This window comes from Podarcis raffonei, chromosome 6, assembly GCF_027172205.1.
Source record: "Podarcis raffonei isolate rPodRaf1 chromosome 6, rPodRaf1.pri, whole genome shotgun sequence".
Lineage (NCBI taxonomy): Eukaryota > Metazoa > Chordata > Lepidosauria > Squamata > Lacertidae > Podarcis > Podarcis raffonei.
This window is the reverse complement of record NC_070607.1, coordinates 53,091,281-53,105,996: the sequence shown is the minus strand read 5'-3', so window position 1 is coordinate 53,105,996 and position 14,716 is coordinate 53,091,281. Positions and strand designations below refer to the sequence as shown.

Sequence of the window (14,716 nt, the reverse complement as noted above, 5' to 3'; positions counted from 1 at the left end):
CAGTGATGGAAGAGCCTCACGCCCCATAGCTGTTCCTCTCTGTTGGTGGATACATAGATAGAAAGCTGCTCACACTGACTGGCAGAAGCTCTCCAGGGTTTTAGGCAAGGGTGTCTCCTATCTGGAAAAACTGGGGGTTGAGCCTTGGACCTTCTGCATGCAAGGTAGATGTTCTGCCACTGCACTATGGCACTTCCCCATAGGCAAGATAGAGATACATGGGTCATGTGGCCTGGCCTGTGTGGTAGAGGTAAGGTTCAAGTGCCAGTTCAAGAGGAAGAACTATGAAAGAGAATCAGGGGCTTTGGGGAGGGGAAAAGGCAGAGAGGGGTTGGGTGTCAGTGGAGAGAAGCAGAGATAGAGAGGTGTTGCAGAGAGATAAAGATGGTAAGGTAAAGGTAAAGGTACCCCTGCCCGTACGGGCCAGTCGTGTCCGACTCTAGGGTTGTGCGCCCATCTCACTTAAGAGGCCGGGGGCCAGCGCTGTCCGGAGACACTTCCAGGTCACGTGGCCAGCGTGACAAAGCTGCTCTGGCGAGCCAGCACCAGCGCAGCACACAGAAACGCCGTTTACCTTCCCGCTATAAAGCGGTACCTATTTATCTACTTGCACTTAGGGGTGCTTTCGAATTGCTAGGTGGGCAGGAGCTGGGACCGAAAGACGGGAGCTCACCCCACCGCAGGGATTCGAACCGCCGACCATACGATCGGCAAGCCCTAGGCACTGAGGTTTTACCCACAGCGCCACCCGCGTCCCGCGTCCCATAAAGATGGTAGGGTGTTTTTAAGGAAGGAGAGTAGGAGAGTTGGAGCAGAGGACAGGGGTGATGGGGTTTTCATTCTCCGGTCCAAGAAATGCCACGTGCCTTTCACTGCTGCATCTGAAACTGAAATGGATGTAGTACTCTTCATGAGGCCATTCAACACTCTACCCCAAGGTCCCCATCTTAGGGCCATGACAGCTTCTCTTGTTCTTATCAGAATTCACAGCTATTGCTTCAAAGTGAGAAAATTGCTTTTTGAAAGCTGAGATTCTTGGCATGCTAGGTGATGAATCTTATACCAGATTCACAGACTCACATAGCATATACATACACAGTCCTGGGCATAGTTTGATTATCTCCCCCCCCCCCTTGGTAGGGAGAGACAACTTTTTGCATGAATCCACTGATACTGAAAAACAGTGAGAGGCACACCACGGTCATAGCCAGGATTTTTGTTAAGGGGGGCAGAACCAGTGTGATTGGTCAGTTAGTTAAGTATATTTCTATTGTTTTACCCTGCGTGAGGCAGCTGCCTCTCCCACCCCCACCCCCTTTGCTATGCCCATGCCACACACACATCCAGCAGACTGGTGTGCTAGGAATGTGGTTTGAGCAGATCCATGCAGAGTTCAGCATGTATACCTAATGTGCAAGTTGACTTTCAGCTGTGTTGTAATGATGCAAACATGTGGATTAAGCTGGAAGTCGGGTGACGGCAAAACAATCTCACAGCAATTCCATCACATACCATACTCAGGCTTTGCACACTCGTGCCTTATGAACCTTTCTTGTACTGCAGCTGCACATGTCTAAATGTTTACCTGGTACCGAATACAGCTATTTTTAAATGAAATTGACCTAGTCAAAGGTATGTAGGTTTTACATCTATATTATAGATGCAGGAATAACCAGTTTAAGCCTCCACACACGTTTCGAACTCTAATTGGTTGTGTAAATTAGAAAGACTAGTTTCATTGTCTGTGCTGGCAATTTTGTGTGAGAAGTTAAAATTTAAGTCAATAGAGTGTGCAAGTGGATCCTGCAACAAAATGTTGCAGTGTGGAGTACTGCTGTTTAGGATTCCAGCCATTTCATGCCAGTCCCCTTCCTGTCTGGGTTTTCTGCCCCCCTCATTGGTTTGGGAGTACATAGAGAACACTCAGTCCTCTCTGGTCTGTTTGTGATTGTTGTTCTCCCCACAAGCCTGCTGACACATCCCTCCTTTATAGGGATGGTACTGTTTGGCTGCATAAGGACACTCAAAGCAGTTTAAAGTGTCCCTGCATAGGATGCCAGGCCACACCAGTCAATTCTCCATTCCATCCCATCCCCTGCTCACAGGTTTTTCTGTTCACTCAAAAAAGTTGGTCAGCATTCTATAGCCACAGGGCATTGTTCAGTTCTCATTAGGCTGTTGGAGCGAGCATTTCTGATAATTTATACTTCTCAAACCTTGAGATTCCCCCAAATCTACTGATACCTCTCAGTTGCATGTTGGTGGTGCCATTTTGGCTACACAAAAAGCAGCACTCTCACCTTGAAGATTAAAATGATCATATCAGGGGAATGATTACTGGAAAGAAGGCTGCAATGTTTAGCTGCCTAAGCAGTTAGATTCATCAACTGCTTTTGATCAATTAAAAAAGCAATTGGGTACAGTGTGTGTGTGTGTGTGTTCATTATTGGGAATGCCACCTGCTTTTTTACAAGTCCTATTTTAAAAATCTTACAAAACTGCAGGTGGCAGGTTCCATCTTCTCTTTTGAAGCTACTCCTTCCCACTTGTTCCTGGTCAACTTAGAAGAGGTATCCCAATTTGGTGCCTGTTGCAACCTAGGCATACATCACTGGGGAGTTTTCCTTTGGAAGGATTCCTTTATTCTTAAGAAAATGGGTGTAGATTTAATCAGTTAACTGTCCAAAACTCAAAGAATTAATCCTGCAAGATTATTTAATTGAGCCTTTAGAGGAAAAATATATAGGGGTCACTATCACCACAAGCATACAGCAATTGCATTTCTGCTTTTTCCACCATTTGACTTCTGAGAGGTCATTTTTCTAGTCGTATTATGTATCATCTGCACACATAATTCTTTCCTAATGTGTTTCCTTAGGGCGCATATATATATTACATACACATACACAAGAGGAGACAAACTAGGAAAGAATTATGCGTTGGAATAATGCTGCCAGTCTAATATTAAGCCCACATAAGCAAGGAAAAGCAGCCTTCAGTGAGCATTTAACTCCATCCTCGCTCCTTGTTGTTTTCTGCTAAGTGATATAGCAGATGTGCAAACGCAATTAACCACACTCGCATCTACACGGGTGAGCTAAGGACAGCAGTTCGTGTTTTTGCTGGCTTTGGGTGACAACGGGAACCCACAAACTTACCACCTTCCTTGGGGAGGTGGGGCGAGTTTTCATCTGCACCCCTCTCCCCAAAAATGTGGATGCACACGTGGGGGGGGGTGCGAGGAGGAGAGAGAGGCGAGGTCGTCACGTCAACAGCCAGCTTTCCCTTGATGGCCCTCAGGATCTCGTGATAGTCCTCCTCAGGATCGATCCAGTCCACGGCCGGCTTGCTCGCGATCTCCCAACCCCGTTTTCAGGAGAAACCAGCCGCTAGGTGACCTCTTGTGTTGGAGAAGCTGGTCGTAAACATTCATAGAAAAGGCGGTTGTCGTGTGTGTGTGTGTGTGTGTGTGTGTTTAGGCTGAGCGATAGAAGTGGTCTCCACTAGAAAGAATTTGGCCAGGAGAGACGGATCGAGGTTTCGTAACATTGTGGAAGTTCCCGGAAAAACAAAAAAAACCTACACATGCTCCGCGATCCGCCGCCCTCCTCTCCCTTCAGAAGAGCGCGCAGCTCGGCGAGAGTGGCCCGGCGACGCAACTACCTGAGCGGAGGGAGAAGGAAAGTCGCCAGTGGCTCATGGCTGGCACCTTGCAGGGGAATCGAGGAGATGCAATCCCGCCTGCCTGAGCTAATTAGATAGTCGAATTAGCCGGCTCGAGCCCGGGTGCCACTTAGTCGTGGCTGAAGTTGTGCACGTGCTGCGTTTGCCCTGCATGGGTTCCTTTCAAAAGAAACAGAAACGATCTCCCAGCAAGGAGACTCTCTCAATGTTGGGTAACGGGGGGGGGGCAGCTTATTAAACTGGAACGCATCCAGTGCCGGATTTAAATATAAGCTAAACAAGCTATAGCTTACGGCCCCCCAAAAAAATTAAAGGGAAAAAAACCTGGATGTACATTTCCAAAATATAAGATAAAAAACAAAACTTACATATTTTGTTATGTGCAAATGGCTTTAGATACCTGTTAGGTCCATAAATTACCATATAGCTCATATATTCAACACAAAAAACAGTGACAATTTGTTGTTGACAAAGGACAGCTGGACATATAAAGGGCCCCATTACCTTCAGCATCTTAGGGCCTCATCAAACCTAAATCCGGCCCTGAACTCATCGTATCAATACAGTCTCTCGAGATATTATGTGAAACACCGCACTGTTCAGGTCTTTCTCTCTCTCTCCCCCATCCCCTTGGTGTTTGCAGCATAATTTTGTCCGCTCCCCTCCAGCTCCCGACGCGAAAAGCCGAAAGCGAGATCTCTCCTCTTCTTATTTTGAAAGGCGTTGGCAAAAGTTGTGTTCGAGCCGTTCCGTCGGAAGGGTTCTCTCTCTCTCTCTACTCAGATCAAATTACAGAGTTCAAAGCAGTCAGCAATGATCTTCGCGAGAGTTACCGAAGTCTGCTGCGTTTCCTGCCCTCCACCTGCCTCCTCAAGTCGCTAAAAAGTTTGCTTCGGTGGGGTTGATTGAGGTTAAGTTGCTCAATCAGCCTACATTTTTTGATCCCTTGTTAAACTTTCAGAGAGGAGCAGGAAAAGTACACAAGGGGGTTTGCGGTGTGAGAGAGAAAGAGAGGGTGAAATGCGGTAGTAGTTGCTCTACATAGGGAGAACCGGGTTGCCTGAGGGGAGAGAGCGCCTTCTGCGATATATGGGGTTTCTCAGAACTGCTGCCCGGGACATCCTTGGGACTCGCTGGGGGGCGAGGCGGCTTCGGCGGGCCGCTGCCTGAGAGGACCCGGGGCTGTAGCGCCGGGCGGGAACTGGGTGCTTGGTGGGACTATGGCTTCCCCTCCCTCGATCTATCGGCCTCTTATTTATTTTCCCGGAGGGAGGATGGGAACTCGAGACTTCGGACTCCCCTCAGGGCAGTTTGATTGTGGATGAGCGGGAGGCGCTATTTACATACGGGCGGGGAGAAGCGGCCCAATGAGAAAACGCCATGGGGACCGCTCTCCCAGACGGGCAAGCGCCAGGGCCAGTAGGCAGCAGGAGGAGGGGCTTCGCGGAGGGGACTCGCGGCCAACGCCGGTAGCTCATGTCATTCCCGGTCGGATAACGCGGCGGCAGCGGTAGAAGCAGCAGCGGCAGAAGCTGGCGGCGGCGAGGGCAGGTACCCGGCGTTGGCTGGCGGGTCCGGCGGGAAAGAGGCGCGCTTTTCTCGCTCCCTCGGAGGGAAGGAAGGGGCGCTGCTCTTGGGTTGGCGGGACCTCCAGCCCGGTCTCCCTCCGCTCAAGGGGCCGCCTCAGCCTCTCTCTCGGCCCCCGGCCCCTTCGGAGAGGCCCCTTTCGCCCTCCTTCCTGAGGGGAAATCTTCCGGGCAGCCCAGGCACTGGTTGCCACCATGGCGCGCCTCGCACACCCTCTCCCCGCAGCCCCATAACAACAGGCGCCGGCCGCGCACTTCCCCGTAGGATCCAAGCCCTGTTTGTTCTTCTCCCCGCCACGACTTCCCCAGCCAGGCGTTGCCTTGGGAGACTTGGAAATCGAATTTCTCTCACTCGCCGTCGTTCTGTCCGACCTCTTCTCTGGAAGACAAAAACCCCCCAAACAGCCCCATTCTTACTAAAAGGCGGGTGGGAAAGGAGGGGAGGAACAATGGCAGATGCTGTGTGTGTATATTGGGGTCGGGGGGTGGAGGGGGCGAGGGAAATAATGAAAGAACTGGGAGCAGGGCGAGGATGAAGACGCTTCGCGCCCCCAACACCACCACCACCGAGCAGTCACTGCTTCGGATGCTGATGACAAGACACCTGGCATTTCCAACCCGGGTTTAGAGAGTGTTTTTTAAAAAATAAATACAAGCCCTGCTGCCTCAGTCATTGCAGTGGAGCAGAACTGCGGAGAGAAAGTAGTGATGTTGTTATTAGCTCCCCCCCCCGTTAGTGTCTCCTCTTCATTATGTAAGGAGGAGGTGGAGATGGAGTTGGGGGGAAGGAATTTAAGCTCTCATGTTACTTCCCTTTTTTCATACTATCGGAGACTTACTTGAGTGATGGCTGATTTGGAGCTAGGCAACTGGACCTACTTAAAGATTTGAGAAAAGACCTTTGGAAGAAAAGCACCCTTTTGCTAAAGTGGTATGTTGGAAGTTTTGAGACAGAACTGATGTCTCGGTGTATTTTGTTGTTTCATGGGCTCCTGACTTCTTTGTTTTTGAGCTATAAGTGTAACTCAGAATAAACGAGCAGGGTTCTGTCTTTGGGAAATTGAGAATGAAAAGTTGACAAAGTTTATTTATTCCAAACAGCAGTATCTGTCCAAAGCTGCAATATATCATTTATTAGAGGGGCATTTCCCACTTGTATTTAAAAATGTTTATTTTTAAAACTTTTTGTCTAATCTTGCCTTTCGAAGCTTTGTGTAGATTCATCTCCAAAATGGTACAAAGGCTCCTTATATAGTGGAGGTAGAAACACCATCATATTCCCAACAGTATATACTTTACCAAAATAGTATTTGGAGTTTCCATAGAAATGCCCTAATGCATAAAAAGAGGGAGCTCTTAATCCACTAGAAAGTTTTAATGTGAAAATCCCATTGAAATTTCTAGCAAAAGGAAAACATTGTAGTATATGAGAGAGAGTGAGTACATTAGTCCTATTAAGGAGTTCCTAATCATTTTAGCGGGCCTGTGCAAGAGAACCATGCCAAAAATGGTTTCTGAAAAGGAAGAACAAATCTGTGGATTATTATTGTTATTACAGTCAATATATGTGTGTATAATTTGCTTTTCTGCCCCCAACCCCCCAAAGTGGTAAACAACATGTTAAAACAAAATATTTAATAAAAGTACAATAAAATGAAATAATAAAGTCAACAGACAAAGCAATATACAACTGCAAAATCATGACATAGGAGGGCCATAGAGCATTTGCAAGCCAAAGGATTAAAGGATCCTCTTTCCAATCCTATAACACACACTTAGGGGGACAAAAAGCCTGTACAAATGATTAGAAATACTAAAATTTACCCCTACTAGAAGAATTAAGGTTGCTCTCAACACGATTGTAATCCAGGCTGGATTATATTGGTCACAAATGGCAAAATGCTAAAAGTAAACTTCAGTAGCTAGTTTATTGCATTTATTTTTTATTTGATGAACGTACTACTAATAAATAGGCACATGTATTGATAACAAGGGATTGTAAAAACGATGAAAGGTAAAACTGAAAGGCTATGTAATTTATCTTCTGATCTAAACAAACAAGAATAAATTTCTGATTTGAATCCTTAGAAACATGTTTCATAGTGCCTTTCAAAGAGCAACATAAATTATTTTCAACAAAAATTATTCTAACATCATGGATCCTTAGCATGCTAATTGATTGAGTTATTTTTGTGTGATCCGTCATTTTACACTTTCACTGTATTCATACTCCTTTTAGGAAGATGGAATTTAATGTAAAGTTTAACAGACATTTTGAGTTTAAAAAATTCATTATATAACCTCTTTCTGAGAAAAAGTGAAGGTAGCCATGAGCCGTGTCTCATAGGAAAATTCTAAAATCTGTATTAGGGCAATGCCTTTATTAGGCCAAGGAAATTTCACAAAATAATGGTAAACAAGGCAATGGTAAACAAGGCAATCTGTTGGAGAAATCTGTTTTTGGCTGTTGGTACAGCCATGGAATCTGCATATGGTCATGGTGTTAAGATGAAATTGCAGAGGAGGTAGCAGACATTCAAGTGAGAGTATTTAGCTGCTATGCTGGCATCAGGTTGTACCGTGGCCTTCCAGGAACAAGAATAATAAAAATGGCTGATTCCCAACCTCTGAAAATACAAGAACTATTATTACCCAGGTCTACCCATCCTTAGGTTAAACATATTGGTAGGTAGACAACAACTGCTTGTTGACAGTGGTCAGATGTGTATCCTTCAGGAACCAATACTAAGTGAAGGATAAAAGCATGCATTTCAGTGTTTAAATTGCCAGGAATTTTTCTGTAGAATACAAAAGTATACTAGTTGTACTTTATGAAGAGTACTCATTTCTATGCAGTTTGTTATCAGTAACCTCTAAGTCAAAATATACTTGTGTCTAGAATTGGGGGGTGGGGTGGGGGAGGAGATAAAGGCAGATTGGTGGCCAGGAGTTGTGGATGAAAATCAATTCATCGTGGAATGATAAAGCACCTTTCCCCTTCACAGCTTCTGTGCTCTCAAGAGTGCCTTACAAAGTATAAGGGGACTCGAAAGAACTAAAGTTATTGTAAACTTGTTTTGTGGAACCTTCTCTGAGTGCTTTTTCATTCTAGCATAAGTGAGATGGAACAACTAATTCATTCATCTGTTTTGTTTAGCAACCCCGTTGTTATTTTATTTGTTCCAGTCATATACCGTTTAGTGGCTGAACTCTTTGAGTCACTATGGAGACACAGTTTATAGGATTGATTATGATTAAGAAATATGCAAGGTGTATAAAAGGCTGCAACAACTGGTTTTATGCGAATACCTGGTATTTGGCTTACAATGAGTACATGCTCTTATACGTGGGTAGGCAAACTAAGGCCCGGGGGCCGGATCCGGCCCAACTGCCTTCTAAATCCGGCCCACGGACGGTCCGGGAATCTGCATGTTTTAACATGAGTAGAATGTGTGCTTTTATTTAAAATGCATCTCTGGGCCCTTGATGCATTGTGGTTCTTCTAGCGAGGATCTCAGTAGGTCATCTTAGCTGGAATGAAAGAGAAACCAATGGGGCTGAGTGCTGCAGTTTTGAAGTAGTGAAAACTCAAAACTGTTGACCAGATTATTGTTTTTGGTGTAGATAAAGGAGGCCCATTGCGTTAGGTAGACTGAAAACAATCTTGTGCATTTAACTGAAATTGTAAATATTGTACTTTCAGTGCTGTGCTGGTAAGAAACAGTTCCTTAGGCTCAGAAGGGGCAATAGGTGTGCCTCACTCTTGGTCTCCTATACAACCATCTGATGCCTGTTTTTGATGGTGGGACTTAGCTCCCTGTTTGCCTACGGGCAACTGCCACTACCTTGATACCTTGAGAGCCAGTGTGGTGTGGTGGTTAAGAGCGATAATTAAGACTCGTAATCTGGGGAACTGGGTTCAGGTCTCCGCTCCTCCACATGCAGCTGCTGGGTGACCTTGGGCTAGTCACATTTCTCTGAAGTCTCTCAGCCCCACTCACCTCACAGAGTGCTTGTTGTGGGGGAGGAAGGGAAAGGAGAATGTTAGCCGCTTTGAGACTCCTTCGGGTAGTGATAAAGTGGGGTATCAAATCCAAACTCTTCTTCTTCTTGATAAGTGCTCCTGTGGCCATCTGGTTCAGCCTAGGATTGTTCACAGCATTCCTCCAATATCAACCCTCTTTGCTTCTCTCCTGCTCTTGTGCATTGAGTTTTCCTCTCTTCTGGGAAAGTTTTGATCCTTCCAATCCAGTTCTGCACAAATATATTTTAACTGAAATAATTTAGATTTATTTTCATATAAATCTGTTTAGAAACTTGACATAAGTAATCCATATTTTAAGTGCTGGCCAAGGAACAATACATTAAAAAATAGAGCATCCTGTGGCACTAGAAGGCTAACAATTGTATTACAGTATAAGGTTTTGTGCAGCCGAACCACTTCATCAACTGCATGAAGTATAATCCTTCCTTGTTTGTCTGGCCCATAAAAGCTTATACCATACTACATTTGTTAGTGGTCAGGGTGCCATTAGACCCAGTGTCTTGCGGTAAAAACAAACATGGCCACCTTTATGTAATTAGATAATTATATATTTAACAAAAAAATAGCTGTATTTGAAACATGACTTTGGCCTTTTTGCTTTGAATCTGTTCTGAGGGCAACTCTGGAAATTTCCATTCACCCCCATTCCTAAATATTTTGTGCTGGTGGCTCAGAATTAAAGTACCATATTTCATCTTTGTACAGAGCTGGTGCTTTAAAATGTTATTCTGTTTCCTTAAACGTTATGAATGCATCCAATTATTTTGCAGAGCATTCCTATACAGTACTCATTGTATGTTAGAAGTGGAGATACGCCACTGCTATGCTAGCAGAAGAGCCACCATATCCAAGGTACGCTTAGCGGGGGGGACGGGGACGGACACACACACAAGGATGCCATTAAAATGTTGGACATGCCAATAGTGTTTATGTTCTTTGCAATCAGCATTTTGAAACACAGCACCAAAGGGGAGGAAAGAGAGCCCACACAACACAGTACCCACATAGCTTTGGCAGGGGACCTGCGGAGAGCACACATAGCTCTTGCTCAAGATCCACCCAGGGAGGGAAATATATTTTTTACAAGCAGCCGGAGGGTTGGTGTAAAGTTGCATTGTTGAAGGGGCTATCGTTGAAGGGGCTATAGTTGTGGAGTGAATGGTTGCATCCACACCATACATTTAAGGCACATGCTCCCCCCCCCCCCCAATCCTGGGAACGGTAGTTTGACGCTTACAGAGTTACAGTTCCAAGCATCCTTAATAAACTACTGTTTCAAGGATTCTTTGGGGGAAGCCACGTACTATAAATGTATGGTGTGGACATGACCAGGGAATATAGGGTACAGTGGTACCTCGGGTTACATATGCTTCAGGTTACATACGCTTCAGGTTACAGACTCTGCTAACCCAGAAATAGTAACCCGGGGTTAAGAACTTTGCTTCAGGATGAGAACAGAAATCATGCTCCGGCGGCGCAGTAGCAGTGGGAGGCCACATTAGCTGAAGTGGTGCTTCAGGTTAAGAACAGTTTCAGGTTAAGAATGGACCTCCGGAACAAATTAAGTTCTTAACCTGAAGGTACCACTGTATAGCATAATTGTCCTTCTTCCCTGTGCCATCCTTGCCCCACCCATAAGCCCATCCTATTCATGTGTTCTGTCAGCATATCTGTCGTGGATGCTATAGTTGACACCAGTCCTGTGGATATAACTGGCCCCTGCTTGTCCTGTGTTAAAGAATACCTTTGTCCAGCCTGAGGATGCAGACAGGCTCCTTGGAGAGGTGAGAGCCACCACTTGTGTATGGAATCCTTGCCCTCCATTCCACCTAAATCTTAGGAAACTGTTTTGGTGCTAGACCAGTGTCTGGTGTCAGTGATGGACTGGATGAGGGTGAACAAATTGAAACTTGATCTAGACAAGACAGAACTTGTTCCTGGTTAGTTAAAAGGCACTTGTGCTGGATAGGGATTCATCCCTCCTGCCCCCCACCTGAAAACTTAGGTTTTGCAGTTTGAGTATACTGCTGGATTCATGCCTGAACCTAGAACACCCAGGTTTGGGCAGTGGCCAGGAGTGCACAATTAAATTATTATTTTTACCTGTCATTGTGGAAACATATCTAGTGTTTGGCAAACATAGCTGGGATGCTGCCAAATTCTTTTGCACCTCAGCTGGTAAATCTTGATCATGACTGCGCCCTGAAATGTTTTTCCAGACCTAACTGAAAGGATGTTTTATATTGAATCAAAATTGAAGCACTGTAATACAATTAGAATGCATGAGAATTATTGAGATTGGGAATGGTGAAACTGCAAGGATTCTTGCACTTCTTATTTTAAGAAGAAAGTTTCATTTTACTGTATTGAAAAGTAATAAAATATTTTTTTGGGGAAGTAAGTTTCTACCTCATTACAGTTGAGAAAGTAATGGAAACATGGGTTTCTGACATGATTAAAATCCTGACATGATTAAATAGATTTTTTTAAAAAAAACTTTTAAAAGCCAGTAATAGCTTTAGGTGCTTTAGATGCTTAACTAATGGCAGCATCCAAATTCCGGTGTTTCTGTTCCCTCCATCTGGTTAGAGTGAAACAGCTGGGGTCCACTGTTTTTGGCAGCAGGTCTGCTCTTTTTGATCATGTCTTCCTGTCTCACACTGTTGGGTGTGAATGGTTAGTTTCACTGCAAAAATTACATCTTAAAAAACCCACAATATACACTCACACCTTTATGGGTATATGTGCACATAAGTAGCAAAGGGGCCTGATGGGAAAGATTTGAAAGCTGTATATAATCAAAATGAGAGGGGAAAGTCTTGATAAGAGAAGGCAGTCTAATGTTGTCAAGCTTCACAGATATATAGTTAAAAGGTACCAAAATAAGATTTAATATGGCTAGATAAAGAGTCTCAAAATTTTAGTGTAATTCCATGAGTTGTGGGAACTTCCTTGTTTTGTGATAAATAAGTGAGGACAACAAATTTGTAAAAGGAAAATACAGATTATAACCATAGCATTCAGGCAGGCATTTACTGTGATGTTAAAGGGCTTACTATTTTTTTTTCCAACCAGTCAATATGCAATAAATTTATCTTATTTCAAGGTAGCATTTTTTCAAATCTTGAAAGCACAGTATCTTGTATAGCAGAGAACACAGTACTGTTGTTTTTCTATCTAACATAGCTATTGCAATGAATCATAGTATCATACAATTGTAGAGTTGAAATGAACCCTGAGGGTCATCTAGTCCAACCCCCTGCTATGCAGGAATCGCAACTAGATCATGTGGCCACTCGAATATCATGGACATCTATTGGATACGCCCTCCCATCAGTTGTCAAGGAAATAAACAACTACCTGAGAGGCAGCCCTGTTTATGGAAGTTTTTAATGTTTGATGTATTTATCGTGATTTTAATATTCTATTGGGAGCCGCCTAGAGTAGCTGGGGAAACCCAGCCAGATGGGCGGGGTATAAATATTATTATTATTATTATTATTATTATTATTATTATTGGTACTGTACACAGAAGCAGATTCTGTTATCAGATTCCAGAGCAGAATTCTACATGGAATAGAATTCAGTTGCAACTTCAGATGCTTCCTGTGACATGAATGCTGCTGAAAAGCAGTCTATTCAAGCTTCCTAAAATGTAATAATGGGTTTACTTATGGCATTACAGAATTAAAAGTACAGTAATATAAAATGGCTCTGTGCCAATTGTGCAATGTGGTAATATGTATTTTTAAAAAGATATATCAGCATACCTAGGGGCTCCTTCAGACTAGTGGTCTTCTGTAGGTGTATTCTGCAACATGCCATTGATGCAATAATAATGCATTAGTGTTGTTTATTGTTGTTGTTTTTTACTAAACCATCCACATCCTGGTCCTAAGATGCATATGGCACTGGGTTTTTGCCATCTCTAGAGGCACTATTGTGCCATAGTGCAATCAAAACAGGACAAAAAAAACCCCACAGGGAATATTTGTGGTATAAAAAGTTATGGAAATTCAGCAGAAAGCTACGGGACATGCACTGACTGGAAGCAAAGCGGTATGTCCACCCAAAAACTTCTGTAGGCATAAATGGTATTGAAAATGAGATACGGTAATTGCCTTGATATGAACACAAATCATAATGGATGCAGAATACAATGATTTAAAAATGAAAATGAAAGACTCCATAGAGGCCCCACAGGCTAAGACCTATAGAACACAGAAAGCCTTACTGTGAACTCTCTTCTCTCTTCTCTTAGCACCCTCAGAGACTGACTAGGACTGCATTTTAATTGTACTGTTTGTGTGCTGTGCAGCTGTGTTGAAAGATATTCCAGAAAGCAATACTAGTGCAGTTATTTTCTTCAGAAGTTCCTTGTTTGGTGTAGTATCTTTCTGTTCAAACTAACTTTTCTTGATATGGGTTAAATTGGTAGATGGCTTGAGGTGTAGTATTATTTTAACGGGATGTCTATGTTTTTGTTTAATATACTATTACATGTCTTAAGCTTTTAGGATACAACAACATATGCATTTGAATCAATAAAAATATAAAGCACAACTGGGGAAAATGATATTGGTGAAAGTCCAAAGTATACAAGCGCTTTGCTGTTGATGCACAGGAGAACTTTGGAAGTGACTAGTTGCCTTAGATTTCCCCCCAGAAAAATTAAGAAAATCTGCTTTCTAGCTATCATTTGGATTTCATCATAAATGGCATTTAAAAAAAAATACTGTTGAGCTTCTAAGCAACAGTTCTTTAAGGCTTCGACTCTGAGAGTTGTTATAAATCCCCGAAAACATGGTTAACAAAACAGTCAGAAATCAAATGGTATTGCTGAAGATAAAAAACGCTATGTTAATGATAGGGTCTTAGGTGAGTCATTAAGGGGTGGTGAGACTGTTGCATTTACAGTTAGTATTGATATAGGTCCTACTGGTCTACTTTGTTCCTTTGATTAGAAGTGATAGGTTATTCGTAATATCACACAGCTCAGTGTGCATATAAAGCTGGATCAATATCTTTTAATAGGCTATTGTTTAATCTATGCTTTAGTTTTCTAAGAGAGTTTATTTGAATCCACCAGCAGATCATGGAATGCTTGTGAATGGGTTGCTAGGTTGCCAGTGTTGGGAACAAGGCAATATAGAAGGAATCAGATGAGTTTATTATTGGGAATCGTTTTAAATACTAGAGGCCTGTAGCACAAGATTTGGCTAAGAAGTTACAGTCAACACGTGTAATCTGCAATTTTGATGTCTCCCAGCTCATAGTCCCCCACCTTCTACCATTTCATATGCATATTGAAGCCTCCACTATTAAACTAACTCCTTTTTAGTGAGAGATTTGTGAGTAGACAAAGAATGCTCTGAGCAACAACGGCAGGAATTGTGATTTC

The 14,716-nt window shown here is 43.4% G+C and overlaps 1 protein-coding gene across 2 annotated transcripts in view; it reads left to right on the top strand.

Annotated features, from left to right (window-relative positions):
- Window positions 1-5,150: 5,150 nt before the first annotated feature.
- FKBP5 (FKBP prolyl isomerase 5) overlaps window positions 5,151-14,716 on the top strand; it is a 53,138-nt gene continuing 43,572 nt past the window's right edge. Inside the window, exon 1 of one of the 2 annotated variants that reach the window (XM_053392923.1) lies at window positions 5,151-5,235. The gene's annotated coding sequence lies outside the window, so the exon portion shown is untranslated. Of the gene's footprint in view, window positions 5,236-6,081; window positions 6,202-14,716 lie in introns of those variants that run through there. The other variant, XM_053392924.1, reaches the window with a different exon arrangement.